Genomic DNA, 21,266 nt, shown 5'->3' on the forward strand with positions numbered 1-21,266 from the left:
GAGAAATGATGTCTTTATAGTATTTAGTTTCCTAATCCATGGACGTGGATTACTCATTTATTTATAAAGATTTTCTACAATGTTCATTGCTAGTCTATAGAAATAAGCAAGAAAGTGACAAGCTGATACTAAAATCCATATGGAAATGCAAGGAGCCCAGAATGGCCAAAACAATTTTGAAAAAGAACAAAGTTAGAAGACTTTGGAAGAAATCTAACAATTTTGCTAAACTTATTCACTTGAATAATTTATGTAGATTTTTTAGGTTTTTTCCATATACGTTCATATTATCTGTGACTAATGGAAGTTTTGATTTTTTCTTTTCCATCCTCATATCTTTTATGTTTCTTTTATATCTATCTATCTATCTATCTATCTATCTATCATCTATCACCTCTCTCTCTCTCTCTCTACTGGTTTTGTTGCAGTGGATAAGACCTCCAGTACACTGTCAGGAGAGTGATGATATCAAGCATCCTTATATCATTTCTAGGGGCAGTGGGAAAGTTTTCCACATTTCACCATTAAGGATGTTTGCTGTATGTGTTTTATCAGATGAAGGAAGTTGTCTTCTACCTAAAATGGATATTGAATTTTACCAAATGTATTTTCTACTATGGAAGAGATTATGTTATTTTTTTCTTTTTTTCTATTAGTATGAATTATGTTAGTCGATTTACAAAAGCAAAGCTAACTTTGCATTTCTGGATAAACCAATCTGGTCATGACTTATTTTCCCCATTTACATATTGCTGGATTTCGTTTGATAGTTTTTTGTTTTAGAGTTCTGCCTCCATTTTTGTGAGACTGGGTCAGCCCATCCTTTTTTCTCGTAAACTTTTTCTTAGGTTTTCAGAATCAATGCTATGCTGGCCTCACGCACTGAGCGAAAATATTCCTTCTTGATACTCAGTGTAAGGGTTTGTGTAAGATTAGGACAATTTCATTCTTAAATGTTTGGTAGAATATTAATGAAGCCATCTATGTCTGGGGTTTGTGTGTGTGTGTAAGGGTTTGCGTAAGATTAAGACAATTTCATTCTTAAATGTTTGGTAGAATATTAATGAAGCCATCTATGTCTGGGTTTTGTGTGTGTGTGTGTGTGTGTGTAAATGTTTTAAATAGTGAACTGAAGTCCTTGAATAGCCGTGTAATTACTCAGACTCTCTGTTTCTTCTTGTGTCAGTTTGTTGCAGTGTTTTTCTCATTGTGATCATATTTTCAATTGTGTTGACGTAAATGTTCTGTAATAGTGATGTGTCTCCCTGCCCAGACTTTTTTCTTTTTTTCTATTTTTTCCATTTGGTTATTTGTGCTTCTTCTCCCTTTCCTCCTGGGTCATCCTTAGCAAAGGTTTAACAATCTTATCAGTGTTTTCAAAGTACCAACTTTAGACTTTGGCGATCCTCTCTGTTTTCGTTTGTTTTCTCATCCGTCAATCTATTTTCCTTCAGCCTATTTGCTCTGGCTATAATTTATCAGATTACCTCTTCTAACTTCACTCACTGACATCTTCCTCCGTTTGACAGTGCCCAGAGCTCATTTGTGGTGACAAGAACTTGTACCTGGAGAAACACTGGGTCCTGCCCCATCTTAGATTGTGCGCACAGTCTTAACGTTGAGAACAAAGCGTGGGGTTGCCTTTCCTGCTTGGACGACATCTGTGTTCGGAGTTTTCTGCAGAGGACAATGAGCGTGACTCTCGTGGACTGGCTTTCGAGAGGGGAAGTCGTGGATACAATCTCAGGGTGTCCTAGAATATGAGAGATAAAAGGAACTTTAGCGACCATGTGCTGTTTTCTTCTGCCATTGTCTCCTGTCCCTCGTGTCAGAGGTGGGAAAGAGGCCCGAAAAGTTCATTTTAACTGACTTGTCTAACCCTCTCCCCATTTCTCATTGTGAAATCAGGACAATAGTGGATTCTGTTCTCTCTCACACACAAGAGAAATGTGTCCTCTATCACAGGTGCCCCCTGAGAATGGGTTTGAGCCCAGGGGACACTTTTGGGCCCAGCGGGAAGGACTGACTTAGGTCTTCACATTGGGTTTGCACCCTGGCCCCGGGCTCCCTCACAGACGGTCTGTATTTTTTTTGGCTTTCTCACCGCTCACCTTATTCCTGTTTTATTGCTCCTATCCTTCATTTTCCATGTTTTATTGATCCTATCCTTCATTTTCCATGAACTTGAAATCCTTGTCCATTTTTGAGGAACTTTATCTTTCTCTGTTTACACCCGGAGAGAACACGGTTTCCTGGGTTCCTGGAGAGCCAGTCAGAACCTGGGTGTGTTTGTCGGGAATCCAGCGTCCTCAGCCAATGCGTCTGACTCTCCCAACCGGCAAACCTGCTGCTACCTGTAATTTTTCACTACGTAAGCACCATCCTCCACGTTTTGTCACATAAGGACACAGACCGGCCAAAAAGAAGGAGAGCTTTTGAGTTTTACCCCTTTATCATCTGTTCTTTTTCTTTTTTAAAAAAAATTTTTAATGTTTATTTTACTTTTGAGAGAGAGAGAGAGAGAGAGAGCATAAGCAGGGAAGGGGCAGATAGAGAGGGAGACACAAAATCCGAAGCAGGCTCCAGGCTCTGAGCCATCAGCACAGGGCCCGATGTGGGGCTTGAACTCACAAACCATGAGATCATGACCTGAGCTGAAGTCAGACGTTTAACTGACTGAGCCACTCAGGTGCCCTTGTCTGCTCTTGTTTAATCACGTCTGTTCTTCTTTAGTCATATTGTCTAAACTATTAGTATTTACACAGTTCTCTGTAAAGGTATGTATCCGTCAAAGTTAAAAACGTGATAGACCTTATTCTCTGGATGATTTTTATGTTACACCATTTTTATTCTGTGGATACAGTGGGTTCTTGCAGCTCTGTGAATACTGACTTTCTATTTTGTTTTTAATGACTTCTGTGTTGCATAGTGTCAGTATTTCTGTTTGCCTTTGGCTCTTTCATGCTGTAGACTTTCCTCACGTGGCTGACGATTCCTGGATGCGGTTTTCCTGTGAGGCGGTAGGAAGGGGTACATCGTCCTTGAATTTGGTGTTGTGGTGGGATTAGAGAGTGCAGAGCAGACCGGGGTGCTCTGTGTGCCCCAGAGTCAGATGTGCAGGGCCGTCCTTGTGGCCCCGGCACCAGACACCCCCAGGTAGGCATTTTATCTCATTTATACGTGGCCGTACATGTAGATTATGGTTTGGTTTTGTTGTCACTGTTGTTTATGGTCATTTTCATCTGGTTTCAGGAGGAAGACATGTGCTCCATGCACTATCTTATATCAGAATTCACTAGAAATTTTTGCCTTTAAGCAAAGTTTTCGCAACAGTCAGAATCCGCTAGAAATTTTTGCCTTTAAGCAATTTTTTTGCAACAGTCTCAAGCTTATGAAGAAGTTGCATGTGCAGTGCGAAGAACTTTCTCCTGTTTTCCCAGAACCGTTGAGAACACTTTGATGACCTGTGGCCCTATTGCCCTTAAAACCTTAGTGTGCGTTTTCTACACACAAAGGCATTATCTTAAGTAAACAAAATTTAATAATTCAAATCAGGAAATTGGTGTTGGTTCTTAATTACCAGGTTTCACCAATTATCCTGTTAATGTCCTTCAGGTCAGAACGATCCCATCCAGACTCGGGCCTTTAACCTGGCCCATCTCGCTGCCCTCTGTGAGCCTGGGGCAGGGGCCCAACTGTTCTTGACTCAAGGCTGCACTTTCAAAGATTACAGGCCAGTTATTTGGTAGGCCACTCCTTGGTGTTGCCTTGTTTCCTCCTGCTTCAGGTTGTCATGCAGGTGAGGCAGGAATGTCACAGAAGTGATTCTGTGCTCTTGTCATGGGTCCTACTGAGGGGCACACACCTTCAACATGCCTATTCCTGACACTTCCCACCGTGATCACTTCATCTCTGTCACCTGTCTGCCAACCCATCTATCCATCCACCCATCCTTCCATCCATCCATTCATCCATCCATTCTATCTATCTATCTATCTATCTATCTATCATCTATCACCTCTCTCTCTCTCTCTCTACTGGTTTTGTTGCAGTGGATAAGACCTCCAGTACACTGTCAGGAGAGTGATGATATCAAGCATCCTTATATCATTTCTAGGGGCAGTGGGAAAGTTTTCCACATTTCACCATTAAGGATGTTTGCTGTATGTGTTTTATCAGATGAAGGAAGTTGTCTTCTACCTAAAATGGATATTGAATTTTACCAAATGTATTTTCTACTATGGAAGAGATTATGTTATTTTTTTCTTTTTTTCTATTAGTATGAATTATGTTAGTCGATTTACAAAAGCAAAGCTAACTTTGCATTTCTGGATAAACCAATCTGGTCATGACTTATTTTCCCCATTTACATATTGCTGGATTTCGTTTGATAGTTTTTTGTTTTAGAGTTCTGCCTCCATTTTTGTGAGACTGGGTCAGCCCATCCTTTTTTCTCGTAAACTTTTTCTTAGGTTTTCAGAATCAATGCTATGCTGGCCTCACGCACTGAGCGAAAATATTCCTTCTTGATACTCAGTGTAAGGGTTTGTGTAAGATTAGGACAATTTCATTCTTAAATGTTTGGTAGAATATTAATGAAGCCATCTATGTCTGGGGTTTGTGTGTGTGTGTAAGGGTTTGCGTAAGATTAAGACAATTTCATTCTTAAATGTTTGGTAGAATATTAATGAAGCCATCTATGTCTGGGTTTTGTGTGTGTGTGTGTGTGTGTGTAAATGTTTTAAATAGTGAACTGAAGTCCTTGAATAGCCGTGTAATTACTCAGACTCTCTGTTTCTTCTTGTGTCAGTTTGTTGCAGTGTTTTTCTCATTGTGATCATATTTTCAATTGTGTTGACGTAAATGTTCTGTAATAGTGATGTGTCTCCCTGCCCAGACTTTTTTCTTTTTTTCTATTTTTTCCATTTGGTTATTTGTGCTTCTTCTCCCTTTCCTCCTGGGTCATCCTTAGCAAAGGTTTAACAATCTTATCAGTGTTTTCAAAGTACCAACTTTAGACTTTGGCGATCCTCTCTGTTTTCGTTTGTTTTCTCATCCGTCAATCTATTTTCCTTCAGCCTATTTGCTCTGGCTATAATTTATCAGATTACCTCTTCTAACTTCACTCACTGACATCTTCCTCCGTTTGACAGTGCCCAGAGCTCATTTGTGGTGACAAGAACTTGTACCTGGAGAAACACTGGGTCCTGCCCCATCTTAGATTGTGCGCACAGTCTTAACGTTGAGAACAAAGCGTGGGGTTGCCTTTCCTGCTTGGACGACATCTGTGTTCGGAGTTTTCTGCAGAGGACAATGAGCGTGACTCTCGTGGACTGGCTTTCGAGAGGGGAAGTCGTGGATACAATCTCAGGGTGTCCTAGAATATGAGAGATAAAAGGAACTTTAGCGACCATGTGCTGTTTTCTTCTGCCATTGTCTCCTGTCCCTCGTGTCAGAGGTGGGAAAGAGGCCCGAAAAGTTCATTTTAACTGACTTGTCTAACCCTCTCCCCATTTCTCATTGTGAAATCAGGACAATAGTGGATTCTGTTCTCTCTCACACACAAGAGAAATGTGTCCTCTATCACAGGTGCCCCCTGAGAATGGGTTTGAGCCCAGGGGACACTTTTGGGCCCAGCGGGAAGGACTGACTTAGGTCTTCACATTGGGTTTGCACCCTGGCCCCGGGCTCCCTCACAGACGGTCTGTATTTTTTTTGGCTTTCTCACCGCTCACCTTATTCCTGTTTTATTGCTCCTATCCTTCATTTTCCATGTTTTATTGATCCTATCCTTCATTTTCCATGAACTTGAAATCCTTGTCCATTTTTGAGGAACTTTATCTTTCTCTGTTTACACCCGGAGAGAACACGGTTTCCTGGGTTCCTGGAGAGCCAGTCAGAACCTGGGTGTGTTTGTCGGGAATCCAGCGTCCTCAGCCAATGCGTCTGACTCTCCCAACCGGCAAACCTGCTGCTACCTGTAATTTTTCACTACGTAAGCACCATCCTCCACGTTTTGTCACATAAGGACACAGACCGGCCAAAAAGAAGGAGAGCTTTTGAGTTTTACCCCTTTATCATCTGTTCTTTTTCTTTTTTAAAAAAAATTTTTAATGTTTATTTTACTTTTGAGAGAGAGAGAGAGAGAGAGAGCATAAGCAGGGAAGGGGCAGATAGAGAGGGAGACACAAAATCCGAAGCAGGCTCCAGGCTCTGAGCCATCAGCACAGGGCCCGATGTGGGGCTTGAACTCACAAACCATGAGATCATGACCTGAGCTGAAGTCAGACGTTTAACTGACTGAGCCACTCAGGTGCCCTTGTCTGCTCTTGTTTAATCACGTCTGTTCTTCTTTAGTCATATTGTCTAAACTATTAGTATTTACACAGTTCTCTGTAAAGGTATGTATCCGTCAAAGTTAAAAACGTGATAGACCTTATTCTCTGGATGATTTTTATGTTACACCATTTTTATTCTGTGGATACAGTGGGTTCTTGCAGCTCTGTGAATACTGACTTTCTATTTTGTTTTTAATGACTTCTGTGTTGCATAGTGTCAGTATTTCTGTTTGCCTTTGGCTCTTTCATGCTGTAGACTTTCCTCACGTGGCTGACGATTCCTGGATGCGGTTTTCCTGTGAGGCGGTAGGAAGGGGTACATCGTCCTTGAATTTGGTGTTGTGGTGGGATTAGAGAGTGCAGAGCAGACCGGGGTGCTCTGTGTGCCCCAGAGTCAGATGTGCAGGGCCGTCCTTGTGGCCCCGGCACCAGACACCCCCAGGTAGGCATTTTATCTCATTTATACGTGGCCGTACATGTAGATTATGGTTTGGTTTTGTTGTCACTGTTGTTTATGGTCATTTTCATCTGGTTTCAGGAGGAAGACATGTGCTCCATGCACTATCTTATATCAGAATTCACTAGAAATTTTTGCCTTTAAGCAAAGTTTTCGCAACAGTCAGAATCCGCTAGAAATTTTTGCCTTTAAGCAATTTTTTTGCAACAGTCTCAAGCTTATGAAGAAGTTGCATGTGCAGTGCGAAGAACTTTCTCCTGTTTTCCCAGAACCGTTGAGAACACTTTGATGACCTGTGGCCCTATTGCCCTTAAAACCTTAGTGTGCGTTTTCTACACACAAAGGCATTATCTTAAGTAAACAAAATTTAATAATTCAAATCAGGAAATTGGTGTTGGTTCTTAATTACCAGGTTTCACCAATTATCCTGTTAATGTCCTTCAGGTCAGAACGATCCCATCCAGACTCGGGCCTTTAACCTGGCCCATCTCGCTGCCCTCTGTGAGCCTGGGGCAGGGGCCCAACTGTTCTTGACTCAAGGCTGCACTTTCAAAGATTACAGGCCAGTTATTTGGTAGGCCACTCCTTGGTGTTGCCTTGTTTCCTCCTGCTTCAGGTTGTCATGCAGGTGAGGCAGGAATGTCACAGAAGTGATTCTGTGCTCTTGTCATGGGTCCTACTGAGGGGCACACACCTTCAACATGCCTATTCCTGACACTTCCCACCGTGATCACTTCATCTCTGTCACCTGTCTGCCAACCCATCTATCCATCCACCCATCCTTCCATCCATCCATTCATCCATCCATTCTATCTATCTATCTATCTATCTATCATCTGCCTGTGATCTGTCTACTGTCTGTGTACCCACCTCTCTCTCTTTTTCCTCTCTCTCCATCTGTCTGTCCTCCCTCTCCACCTGTCCATCATCCGCCTCATCTCCTCAGTTCTTACAGCACACACATCATCCTAGAGCTTCATCAGCGTCCACTCTCACCAGATGAACGATGTTTCACTGAAGAGACACACTTGAGTCACGCTTGTGTTGACGGACCTTTGGTTGTCTCCTTTCGTCCTGCCACGGCGGCAGCACAGAAAGCATTCTCACGCACATGGCCTTGCCTTTGTCTCTGTGCGCCGGGTTCTCGGAAGTGGAATTTCTGACGTCCGCGAGCATCTCTGTTTTTATCTGAACCTGGCCAGATTTTCTCCCAGAAAGATCGAGCAATAGCCAGAGGTGTGCGAACGCAAACTCCAAACCCGCGTCGTTGCCGACGCCGAATGCTTCGTTTTGAAACCTTGTTTTGCGTGGTAAGAATACGGTATCTCGGTGTTCATCTGTGTGCACGGCGCCGTGACCCCTGGTGAGTGTGAGCAACTCTTCATGTGTTTGTTTCAACTTTCGTTTCTCCCCCCGGGGCCTGCCTGCCCCGGTCTTTGCCTGTCTGTCTTCGTCTCGTCAGTTGGCAGGAACTTTTCGTGTGTTCTGGCTGGTATTTGTCAGATGTGTTAGACATGCTCTCCCCCCCAATCTGTCGTTTCTCTCCAGCTTTGTTTGTGGTATGCTGGACACGTCAGCACTGAATATGTTTTCCTTGATGTCTTTTATGATTACTCAAAACGTCCTTCCCTATTTCAACATTAGGTCAGCGTTTTGGCAAACGTTATTCTGATATTACATATTTATCGTTCACCCACCCAGAATTTATTGTTGCACCCGGCGCAGTGGAAGGTTCTAACATCTCCCCCGTATGATTATATAATTATCCCAGCCCCACCACCTTGGCTTAAATAAACTTCCCTTTTTTACTGAATTGAAATGCTGTCTCTTTCGTCCTTCTGACCGTTTGTCTGGCCTGATGCTAATCACTTACTGTCGAATCTGAAGGTGACGTTCACTGGAGCAAATGTGTAATTATTGACATGGAAAATGTTCATGGTATATTAAGACAAAACAGCAGATTACAAAGCACTGTGGCTCCATCAGGAATGTGTGTGTGTGTGTGTGTGTGTGTGTGTGTGTGTGTATTTCGTAGATAGAGGAGTGTAAAAGGCTATCCGCTTGAAACGTTCACAGTGGTTCAATCTGGGTAAAGCGATTATAGGTGACTTGAGTGCTTTTCTTCCTGTATTTTTATTTTTCTATAAGCATTACCTAGTAACTAAATAAAGAAGTTAAAAATTTAGTGACTCTCCTTGACTTACAAAATAAAACCTACCAGCTTCCTTTTGTCTTTAAGCCTCTCTAGCTATGATATGGCCACATTTGCACAATATTCAAGGGAAAGTTTAAAAGCAAAGAAACTTACAGATATTCCTCACCTAGTACTCAATAAAGACTGTAAGAGTGTATTTATTTTGATTAAAGGAAAGGCACATTTGTAATTTTTTTTACACATTTATTTATTTTTGAGAGACAGACAGCACATGAGCGGGGGAGGGGCAGAGAGAGAGGGAGACACAGAATCCGAAGCAGGCTCCAGGCTCTGAGCTGTCGGCACAGAGCCCGACGTGGGACTCGAACTCCCGGACCAGGAGATCATGACCTGAACCGAAGTCGGACGCTTAACCGACTGAGCCACCCAGGCGCCCCAGGAATGACACATTTATAAAGTAGCAAATATACACTGGCTTCTATGCGTGCAAATCAACCGTGTTAATAATTATACTCTTGCCAGAGGCAAGTAGGGATTATGCAGTTAGGTACTGCTTAAGTGCTCCAGTCAGCAGATAGAGTTTTCTTTATCTATAAAATAATCTCATTTTTTTGAGCCTTTACCAGCCTTGTCAGTAGGACTTGTGTGTGTCTAGGGCTCAGAGAGTGGACGTTCCTTTCGCTTGGCCCCACGTCTGTGTGGTTCCTGTGCGTGGAATCCCACCGTGCGCCGTGGTGGGAGGCTGCTGCCTGTAGGGCGGGGGAGGGTCTCCTGACGCACCTGCAGACGATCCTACCTCTCTAAAAAGGGCAATGGTGGCCCACCGTCGAGGCAGCAATAAGTCATGTGTGCACGCTGCATGAACACGTGTGTAGACAGCCACGCGGTCCCGGATGGAGGAGGACACGGGAGGGACGGGGTCACATCGTTCTTCTCTCTCCGCGTGCAACCGGCGACGGCACTTGTCTGGCGAGGCTCCAGTGCACGGTAATGGGGGTCGTTCCACGAGGATGCTTCTTTTGGTCTCAGAACTCTTAAAGGATGATGTTCTGGGTCGGAGTCCACACTCGTGTAAGTTTTCTATTTTCTTGATGTTCACGAGGTGCCTTAAGAATTCTCCGTATTTTGGCTTATCCACGTAAAGTGTGGATTCAGCTGTTTGGAAGCAATACTCGCATCCTTGTGTCCTGGTGGAGAGCAAGAAGGCACGACGTGTGTGCGGGAAGCCCACTGAACTTCCGAGAAGCTTGTCCCCAAGAAAGGGCTCCCCGCGTGCAAACCAGAGAGAAGAGGCCCCCGCGCGGGACGGAATAGATCAGGATAAGCAAGGAACAGCTGACAGAACTGACATTTCCATGTCGCGTTTTGCCTAAAGCCACTAGAAACCTCATAAAATGAAAGCTCTGTTTCAGACTCAGGGGTTTTGACTTGATTTGGCGTGGCTCGATCTGCAGAGGCACCGTGAATTTCTACAACATGGAAAGCGTGTCCCAAGTAGCCAAGTAAATGGATCTACGTACTTCCGGTAGTCTCCCTAGTTATTAAAGATGAAGTCATATCTTAATTCCCTTTATTTCCTCATTGTTTTCTGTCCCCTTATTCAGTAACTTACAGTGTTATTTCAGTAACACTTTAATATCGCTTCCTTTCCCGATGACCTCCTGGGTGAATTCGTTTACTGCCCCAGGATTTTTGAGATGGCAGATAATCTGTGACAAAGGCTCCAGGTGTCTGTGTGTGTCCGTATAGTGGCACATGGGAGTGTAGATATGGATGGCAAAGTGTGTGTGTGTGTGTGTGTGTGTGTGGCCTGCTAAAAACCAAAACAACCAAAAGGATGCACTGTGTTCGTAGTCAATGCACCGTTGTTTTTGTTCTAGGACTAAAATAGTAAATCTATAAATTTAAAAAAAATTTTAATATTTATTTCTGGGAGAGAGAGAGTGAGTGAGCACGAGTGGGGGAGGGGGAGACACAGAATCCAAAACAGGCTCCAGGCTCCGCGAGCTGTCAGCACAGAGCCCGATGCAAGGCTCGAACTCACGGACTGTGGGATCATGACCTGAGCCGAAGTCGGACGCTCAACCGACTGAGCCACCCAGGCGCCCCAATCTATAAACTTTTTTAAGGAGGAAATCGAATTAAAGAAGATAAAGCCATCCTATAACTTCAGTTATAGTAATTAGTCCTCAATGAAGGGTACCCTAAGCATTATTACACGTAAGCGCAGGAGATGACTGTCATCTAAGGCTGTCTGTCACGTGGACAATGGTGGGTGGTGACTATTTTATGTTCCTCCGGTTGTCCCGTGGTGCACATGGGTCCCGGTGATCCACCCGCCTATTACAAAATGCCCACGTCTAGTCGTCTGAGTAAGCTGTGTGTGTCGTCCGTGTCCCGGGGACGTGGGCACATTGTGCACATTATGCCACGTCGTACCCTCAGGCGTGCAGGGTGTATGTGCGTCCACCCACCAGAGGAGGCCCTGGAGGAAGGTGGTTGTGTGCCAATGACACAGCGCTCTTGGTCTACACTCCTGAGGCGGCTGCTGTATTCTCCCCACATGTGGAAATAACTTTAGCGTTTGTGCTGATTGGTAAAGAAATGTAGAATGACAGGTAGGTAAATGTGTTGCAGGAGAAAATTGTCCATAAAGTGCACCCCGTTGTGCGCCGTTTTGAATATATTATATCCCTTCCAGAGATTTCTGCGTAAATATAATTTTTAACGTGAATCGAATCTCTTTCTTACTTAATATTTGGCTATCTCCTGCTAATACGTACACATTCCATTCTGTGATTATACAACAGCATATTTCACTAATCCCCTATTGATGGACATTTATATAACCATCATTTATATAAAGGTTTCTCCCTGCTCTAAATCATCCTGGATAGAAGTGCTTCGTTCCTACCCACCCCCAGGAAGAAGGTGTTATCCTTAACACTCGCTCCAGTTTTATGTGATTCTTACATTAATATTAAGATCGGACATCTTTTTTCATGTATGTTGCATGTTTGTATGTTGTGTTTGGTATTTCCTTGTTCAAACCTTTTGTCTGATATTCATTTGGGATATTTATTACGGGCTTGTAAGGGCTCTATATTGAAGATGTGAGAAGTTGTGAAAAATACTGTAAAATAGGAGAAATCTGGGACCACTTAACGTAAGTGACCGAGCTCAGTAACGTGCCGGGCCATTGGCAATACGATGAAAACAACGAAAAATTGCTCAGCATAGGATCCTAACTGGTTGAGAAGCGATTATAGTAGCTATATTTTCTTTAAGTGGGAATTATGAGTCGCATTAAAGCTTATTGAAATTATTGAAAGTAAAATGGGGTGTCAGTGCTTTGGCCAGGATGATGGGTCCTGACACCCACCTTCCTGTGTGTCCAAACCCAGCACCCCTTTCCACGCACACCCCCAGGGCTCGGGGGTCCCCGGCACCCCTTTCCACGCATACCCCCAGGGCTCGGCGGTCCCCAAAAGTACCGCGTGGATGTGTCCACGATTATCATTTTACAGAAGCTTCAGTGTCACAAACACTCAGCGGTGACTAGAAGATAAGGATGCACTTTAATCTTTGAGAGACCGGAAACATAGCATCCTGGAAGTGTGAGTCTCCAAAGAAGCTTATCACAAGAAAAGCAACTTCTGAGATTCAGCGCTAAGCGAGTGGAAAACACTGGCATTTTTGTTTGGGCTGTGGAAGGTTATGGGCAGTGAGTAACAGTGAAAAGCTGAAGCTACTTATGAAAAAGGAAACAAAAGATGTATTTTTTCCCCGTGGCGCTGTTTGGAAATCCTTCTTGGAGCCGTGAGGCCTGCCGTGGTTCTGTCTGTACCTTTGTTCCAGGAACCTTCTGGATTCTCTGGTGATTGCTGTAAGAGAAACGGGGACCTGGGGCTGCCCCAGGCCGTGCTCCTGCTCCTTGGCCTTTCTTGACTCATCTTCCTGTGTCCACCCCCCACCCTGCCCGTGAACCGCGTCCACACCCCCCCCCTTCCCCGCACCCCCGGCCCCACTGCCCCCATGCACAATGTCAGTCCTGACCAGGTGAAGGCGTCTGGAAACCCACCCTGCATTTCAGTAACATGTTCTGGGTCGCGGTCTGGGCCAGGGTTGCACAGAGGCCACAAGGGACACTTCTCGTTTAGAAACGTGTTGTATCACTTTTGCTTCCCAGAATCCCGCAGCGCAGGCTTCGTGTCTGGCTTCCTTCACTTAGCGCGACGTTCCCGACCGCGGTCCGTGCTGCATGAGTCAGCCAGTGGTCCTGTGTATCTGCTCACAACTCGTTTCTGGTCCTCGCTGTCGTGAATGGACCGAGTGGCCATCAGCGTAGGACTCTCCGTGGCTGTGTTTGCGTGGCTGTCGGTGCAGGACTCTCCGTGGCTGTGTGTTTCCGAGTCTCTGGAGGGGCGAGGGTAGCTGGCTCATCGCGTGCACACGTGTTCACCTTGTAAGAAACCACCGGTTTCCTAAGCGGCTGTGCGTTTTACACTCAGCCTGCACGCAGGACGGCTGCTGCCGCTGCGCATCCTGGCTTGTGCTTGGCACGGTTGCTCTTCCAGTTAGGCGTTCCAGAAGCTGTGCAGGGTTGCACAGATTTTGAGGCAACAGGACCAGCATCTCCCCTGGCCGAGGCCCCTGAGTCCTGCGGTGTGCAGATCGGCACACGGGTCTCGCTGGTCCACAGTCTCAGGGCCCGACGAACCCGCCGAGCTCCCGTGCACCTTCTCTCCGAAGGGGGCGCGTGGGGATTTGGGTCCTTGTGGCCACCACGACTCCCCGCACCTAGAGCTGCTCAGTCCGAGGTTCGCGTCCTCATGCGCGTCTCCGACATCGAGGTCGTCTTCTCTGCAAGTCACCAGTCAAGCTTAGCCCCTCGCGTGACCTCCAGCGTGGTCTCTCCTGGCATCAGCTTCAGTATCCGTGCAGTAAGGGTCCTAACAGCAGTTCCTGCCGGCGGAGACGGTGAGGAAGAAAAGGGGCAGGAGATCAAACAGCCAGATACTCAGAGGCGCACGGAGGGGCCCCACTGGCGGTGGAACTTACTCACGTCTTCTCGGTGAACGGGACCCAAGGCATCTCCCATGGTCGTCGCGCTCATGCAGCGTCCCGTCTGCACGCCGAGGAGAGTGAACGGGAGAGGAAAACCAAGCCCCTTCCAGAGGGGATGTAGAAATGAGGTTTGCAATTATGGACCCAACGGTTAAAACCGTCAGACGAGGGAAGGAATGCAAAGATGTGGCCGGTCCGCACGTAACGACGTGACGACACTCGTGATCTTAGGACATTTTGTGTAAGGAAAGGGTATTAGAAATCGTACAAGAATACTTTTGGAAACAGGGTTTTTTTTAAACATGAAGTTTTACTGGGAATCTCAATATTTGTGGAAGAAATACGAGTTTTTTCCTTTCTGTATCATATTGTACACACATATGGTTATACTTGTATGATTCACATTTAACATTAGAAAACTATTTTAATAGATCTAGTAAGTGACCATAACTGGAGAGGGTAAATAAGTAGAATATAAATGAGTGAGAATAGAGTGTTTTCCGTGGGAAGGAAGCGTGTCAGAATCATCTACAGGTCTTTTGCAGAGGGAGAAAAGCAATACTTTACAAGAATAGAAGAAAGTTAGGGGCGCCTGGGTGGCGCAGTCGGTTAAGCGTCCGACTTCAGCCAGGTCACGATCTCGCGGTCCGTGAGTTCGAGCCCCGCGTCGGGCTCTGGGCTGATGGCTCAGAGCCTGGAGCATGTTTCCGATTCTGTGTCTCCCTCTCTCTCTGCCCCTCCCCCGTTCATGCTCTGTCTCTCTCTGTCCCAAAAATAAATAAATGTTGAAAAAAAAAATTAAAAAAAAAAAAAAGAATAGAAGAAAGTTACAGCTGGGGCGTCTGGGTGGCTCAGTCTGTTAAGCGTCCGACTCCGGCTCAGGTCACGATCTCGGGGTTTGTGAGTTCGAGCCCTGTGTCGGGCTCTGTGCTGACAGCTCGGAGCCTGGAGCCTGCTTCGGATTCTTTGTCTCCCTCTCCCTCTCTCTCTGCCCCTCCCCTGCTCATACTCTGTCTCTGACTCTCTCTCTCTCTAAAAAATAAATAAACATTAAAAAAAATGTAGAGGAAAGGTAACAGCTGTTGCAGGCAGCCACGATCTGTTCCATAAGTCGGTGTCAGGACTGGGTTAGAGCCCGTGCCGTGGACGATAAGACTCCACAGGAACGGCTGGATGAAACTAAAAATCCACACAAATTTCCAGAACCCGTTTCAGTATCAAATCGTGCTTCCTACTCGGTTGAACTGTAGGAAATGACTGGTTTTCCTTCAACTTAAAGAGGCTGAATGTTGGCCATGTATTGTAGTCATGTCATGTCAATACACGCTCAAGGGACGTCATGTGAAGTCGTATACAGCATGGTGGGACTCGGGTGGTGGAAGAAATAAACGTGTAGTACGCGCCCCATTTAGTTTATTTTTTAAAACATGTTTTATTGTTTTCTTGCTATTACAAAAGTAATGCATGTTTATCATGCAACATTGGAAAAACACTGGCACGCAGGGCGCCTGGGTGGCTCGGTTGGTGAAGCGTCCAGCTTCGGCTCAGGTCATGATCTCGCGGTTCGTGGGTTCGAGCCCCGTGTGGGGCTCTGTGCTGACAGCTCAGAGCCTGAAGCCTGCTTCGGATTCTGTCTCTCTCTCTCTCTCTCTCTCTCTCTGTCTCTCTCTCCCCCTCCCCTGCTAGTGCTCTGTCTCTGTCTGTCTCTCTGAAAAATAAATAAACATTAAAAAAAAAAGGAAAAATACTGACAAGCAAAAAAAGAAAAATAAAATCCCCAAAAATCCCCCAAAAGCTCTCAACTCCCAGAGCTTAACTGCCATGACCATTTTTGTCTGATTTTTTATGACCTTTTCTGGGGCCCTATGTTTTATGATAAAAATGAAATCATGTGATGCAAACTGAACCCACTCTTTCCACTTGTGAGTTTGGGCACTCTCCCCTGTGCCATTTAGGGCGTCCGTTTCGTGTGCGTTTAGTGTGTCTTGTTTGGACAAAACAATTTGTTTACGAATCCCCACTTGGACTCAGGTTACCTGCCAGCCCGGTCGCGAGCGACTGGGTCCGGGCCTCACCCCGGGGGGCAGCCGAGGGACGCTCTCCTAACCCGAGTGCCCCTGCCGCTCTGCCTGCAGCCCCCCTTCACCCCGAGTCCAGGGGAGCGGCCCCGAGACCCCTGCGCGGCCCCTGCCCCCCAAGCCCCCGCGTCCTGTGAGCCCGTCCTCCTCGGCCTCCGGGGTCAGTCGCCTTCCGCAGCTGCTGCCTCGGTGACGTCCCAGGGTCCTGTGACGGCTTTTCCCTTTAGTACACAGCCAGCAGCTACGCCAAAGCCTCCGTCAGATCGTGGTGCGCGTTCTGCCAGGTACCCACTGGGACGAGTCCCCCGGCTGTTAGACGCCCGCTCATCGGCACGTGTACGTTTTTTCGATAAACGCACTCACGGTTGCCCCTCGGGATGTCTGCTCACTGTGACTTCCTCCGGCAAGATGGGGACGTGGCCACACAACCTGGGGACACTGAACAGTCTCACCTTTAACGTTGTCATTTGTTAAAGAAGCATAACTTAGTAAAGTCGACTAAACGTAAGTGTTAAATTACTAGGTAATCCTGAAAAGCAAGGACTTAAAGGGAATCAGATTCCGTGCGGAGCCTCTCAGCTTTCAGACCGCAGCTCCGTCTCGTCACGCGTCTCCGGGAGCGGGGCGCCGTGTTCTGCACACAGCAGCCTGGGTTTGGCTCAGGGGCACTCTCTGCGGGCGCGTTGGTCCTCGTCACCCGCTGAGGACGCTGGCCGTGGGCACTCGCTCCACCTGCGTGAGGCCAGGGCCCGAGTGCGTCTGACGTCCAAGTCGGCACAAGCAGGAGACACTGGACCTTGACGCCGTGGCTCCCCGCGGGCGAGCGGGAACTGCGCGCAGCCCCTCGCGGATCCCCCAAGATGCCGGAGGGGAAGCCGTCCATGCAGGCGCCGCGGCAGGTGGACGGTGGGCCTCCCGGGGCTCCCGGCGGGATCCGGACGCGGGTGTCCACCTCCGGGGAGCGAAGGCCCTGCCGCAGGGGTGCGGCCGCCGTGCAGGCAGAGAAGGCGTGCACGGTTTTCAAAGCTTCCCTCCCGCCGGCCAGAGCCACCCCGACGGCGCCCCGCTGTCACTCTGTGTGGAGCAGGGGGAGCACGGCCGCCGTGTGTTGGGGCCGCGGGCTCGCCTCGCCTTCTGGAGACGGCCTCCCCGCGCACCGGGGGACGCCCCACAACATCTGGCCCTTTCAGTAGAAGGCACGGTGTTTGAGGGGAAGTGGCAGGACCATGGGGCTCCAGCAGCCCTGCGCCAGCCCAGGAGGGTCTGCTCGGTCGCCCACGCGGGTGAGGAAGCGGGGCCTTGTGCCCGGAGGCTGGCAGCTCGCGGCAGGTCAGCCCTGCCTGGGTCCCCGATGCACGGAGCGGAGCCGTGCACAGACGGCCCTAGGGCCATGCCCCCCAGACATCCCAGCAGGGCAGCGGGACAGACAGACGGCTCTGCCATCGCGGGTGGGGGTGGGGTGGGGGAAGGAGAAAACCGCCAGAAGGAGGAAAACTCCAGCTGGATGGCTAGTGGGGTCACCTCCCTCTGTTTCTCTACACTGAGCGACGTGGTCTCATTACGTGACAGTGTTTCAGGGGTAAGCTCTGTGGAGGGGCCGGGACGGTGAGTGGGGGCCACGGAAGGGCAGGGGGAGGGACCGCGGGCGGGTGACGGCTGTGTGCGTGTGGCAGAGGTCTCCATCCGCGGCCCCCAGGGCCTCGTGCTCTCTTCTCCAAGGCTGTCCCTGGGCCCCGCCCTGGAGGGTTCTCCGGGAAACCTCTGGAAATGACCGCTGCCCCCCGCCCCTCCCCTCCTCACACCGTTTGCTCAGACTGTCGACACGGGAAGAGTCCGCGCGTTGGCCCCGCTTGGAAACCCCCAGGTGATGCCGATGCGTGGGGGCAGGTCGCGGGGTCAGTGTCCACGTGTGGGTCCCACCCCGTCCCCTGTCAGCTGCCTGCTGTGGTGGGCTCAGCGGTACTTAAACTGCCCACGTGTTTATTAGTTTGGCCTTGACGGGCTGTGCGGGCACCAGAGGGTTTCTTGCGAAAGGGGTGCTGCCCGTCAGGAACAGCACACGCTCAGATTCGGGCGGCTTCCCGCGGCCGTGGCTCCCGCCTCGGTTTCCCCGTGGAGGCGCCGACTGGGTGTCAGGCTTCGCTCTGAATAACGGAACTTGGCAGGGACGGGGCATCCTGGATGCCGACGGTTCTTGGCCCCGTGGCCTCGGCACCAGGCTCGTTATGGCGCCAGTTATGGGACGGCGGGAACTCCTAGGCCTAAAACTGCACGGACTTCAGGGTCAGGCGCCTTCGGGCTCCGCAGGCTGTTGTAAACAGCGGTCACCTGCCTCTTGCATCCCCGCGGAGGTGGAGGAGTTATGTCCAGACCCAAAAGAACGGGGTCAGTGGGGCTCGTCGGGAACCAGCCGCAAGCACTAAGTGGCTTCGAGGCTCAAGCCGCTTTCGGGTTGTGGGGTGCAGGGACCCTCAGTGCGTCAGTTCCTACGTCTGTGAACCGTGGGCCCCAAGAGGAGCCCCCCTCTCCAGGCGTGGGCGTAAAAAGTGACCGAGTGTGTGTGAATGAGCACCCACCCAGACCCGCCCGCGTCGGCAGGGACAGAGCTTCGGGGGCAGCCTCGTCTGGGGACGTTTACATCCGGGTGGAGAGATCAGCCGCCGTGTGAGGGTCTGCTCCACGCCAGCCACCGCCGGGCACCTTCACTGAGGGCGGTGTGCACATACGGGCAGAGGCGCGAACCCACAGGAACTGTGCGCGGGCGGGGGACGGGTGCCGGCTCTGCAGAGGGTGCTCTTAGCACGGAGGGGAGGGGGTCTGACTCTTCCCAGCACGTGGGCTGTGGGGACAGGGCGGGGAGCTCGGGTGTGGCTCCTGTGTCAGGCTGGGCACTGAGTGACGTCCTGGACAGAGGAGGCCCCAGGCGCCGGGGGTGGGGGGCGGGCAGAGGGTGTGAGGTCGAGGGCGGCACCAAGTGGTGAGTGACACTCTCACCGCGATGTGAATCAGCTGCAGGGTGAGGACGCCTCCAGGAGATGGCGCCCGCTGGGGTGTCCACGCAGAAACCCGCTGCTCAGGCCAGGACAGCAGAGAAGGACGCGCTCTCAGGGGAGCCCGGGGCGGACAGAGGCCTCCTTGCCTTCTGTGCCAGCTGTGTTTGCAGGGGGGCGGCTCCAGGCAGGGGCCCTGCCGGCGGGACTGGGGGTGCCCCTCGGCCGGGCCACCTGGACCCGGCATCTCCTGTCGGTGGCCAAGCCTTCCCAGGCCGAGGGTCAGCCCGCCTCTGTGGGGCCTCCTGCCCCGGCTTCCCACATCTGCTCCTTTGCAGCTGCCGGTCCTGTCCCTGCTCCGTGCCCCCAGACTGCCGGGTCCTCCCCAGCTCCGTGCCCCCAGGCTGCCGGGTCCTCCCCAGCTCCATGCCCCCAGGCTGCCGGGTCCTCCCCTCCTCCGTGCCCCAAGGCTTCTGGGTCCTCCCCAGCTCCATGCTCACAGGCTGCTGGGTCCTCCCCAGCTCCGTGCCCCCAGGCTGCCGGGTCCTACCCAGCTCCGTGCCCCCAGGCTGCCGGGTCCTCCCCAGCTCCGTGCCCCCAGGCTGCCGGGTCCTCCCCAGCTCCGTGCTCCCAGGCTGCTGGGTCCTCCCCTGCTCCGTGCCTCAAGGCTTCTGGGTCCTCCCCAGCTCCGTGCCCCCAGGCTGCCGGGTCCTCCCCAGCTCCGTGCCTCAAGGCTTCTGGGTCCTCCCCAGCTCCATGCTCACAGGCTGCCGGGTCTTCCCCAGCTCCGTGCCCCCAGGCTGCCGGGTCCTCCCCAGCTCCGTGCCCCCAGGCTGCCGGGTCCTCCCCAGCTCCGTGCCCCCAGGCTGCCGGGTCCTCCCCAGCTCCGTGCCCCCAGGCTGCCGGGTCCTCCCCTGCTCCGTGCTCCCAGGCTGCCGGGTCCTCCCCTGCTCCGTGCCTCAAGGCTTCTGGGTCCTCCCCAGCTCCGTGCCCCCAGGCTGCCGGGTCCTCCCCTGCTCCGTGCCTCAAGGCTTCTGGGTCCTCCCCAGCTCCGTGCCCCCAGGCTGCCGGGTCCTCCCCAGCTCCGTGCCTCAAGGCTTCTGGGTCCTCACCAGCTCCATGCTCACAGGCTGCCGGGTCCTCCCCAGCTCCGTGCCCCCAGGCTGCCGGGTCCTCCCCTGCTCCGTGTTCCCAGGCTGCTAGGTCCTCCCCAGCTCCGTGCTCCCAGGCTGCCGGGTCCTCCCCTGCTCCGTGCCTCAAGGCTTCTGGGTCCTCCCCAGCTCCGTGCCCCCAGGCTGCCGGGTCCTCCCCAGCTCCGTGCCCCCAGGCTGCCGGGTCCTCCCCAGCTCCGTGCCCCCAGGCTGCCGGGTCCTCCCCTGCTCCGTGCCCCCAGGCTGCCGGGTCCTCCCCAGCTCCGTGCCCCCAGGCTGCCGGGTCCTCCCCAGCTCCGTGCCCCCAGGCTGCCGGGTCCTCCCCAGCTCCGTGCCCCCAGGCTGCCGGGTCCTCCCCAGCTCCGTGCCCCCAGGCTGCCGGGTCCTCCCCTGCTCCGTGCCCCCAGGCTGCCGGGTCCTCCCCCAGCTCCGTGCCCCCAGGCTGCCGTGCCCCAGGCTGCCGGGTCCTCCCCAGCTCCGTGCCCCCAGGCTGCCGGGTCCTCCCCAGCTCCGTGCCCCCAGGCTGCCGGGTCCTCCCCAGCTCCGTGCCCCCAGGCTGCCGGGTCCTCCCCAGCTCCGTGCCCCCAGGCTGCCGGGTCCTCCCCTGCTCCGTGCTCCCAGGCTGCTGGGTCCTCCCCTGCTCCGTGCTCCCAGGCTGCCGGGTCCTCCCCTGCTCCGTGCCTCAAGGCTTCTGGGTCCTCCCCAGCTCCGTGCTCCCAGGCTGCCGGGTCCTCCCCAGCTCCGTGCTCCCAGGCTGTCGGGTCCTCCCCAGCTCCGTGCCCCCAGGCTGCCGGGTCCTCCCCAGCTCCGTGCCCCCAGGCTGCCGGGTCCTCCCCTGCTCCGTGCCCCCAGGCTGCCGGGTCCTCCCCAGCTCCGTGCCCCCAGGCTGCCGGGTCCTCCCCTGCTCCGTGCCCCCAGGCTGCCGGGTCCTCCCCAGCTCCGTGCCCCAGGCTGCCGGGTCCTCCCCAGCTCCGTGCCCCCAGGCTGCCGGGTCCTCCCCAGCTCCGTGCCCCCAGGCTGCCGGGTCCTC

Source organism: Lynx canadensis, chromosome B2 (genome assembly GCF_007474595.2).
Source record: "Lynx canadensis isolate LIC74 chromosome B2, mLynCan4.pri.v2, whole genome shotgun sequence".
Lineage (NCBI taxonomy): Eukaryota > Metazoa > Chordata > Mammalia > Carnivora > Felidae > Lynx > Lynx canadensis.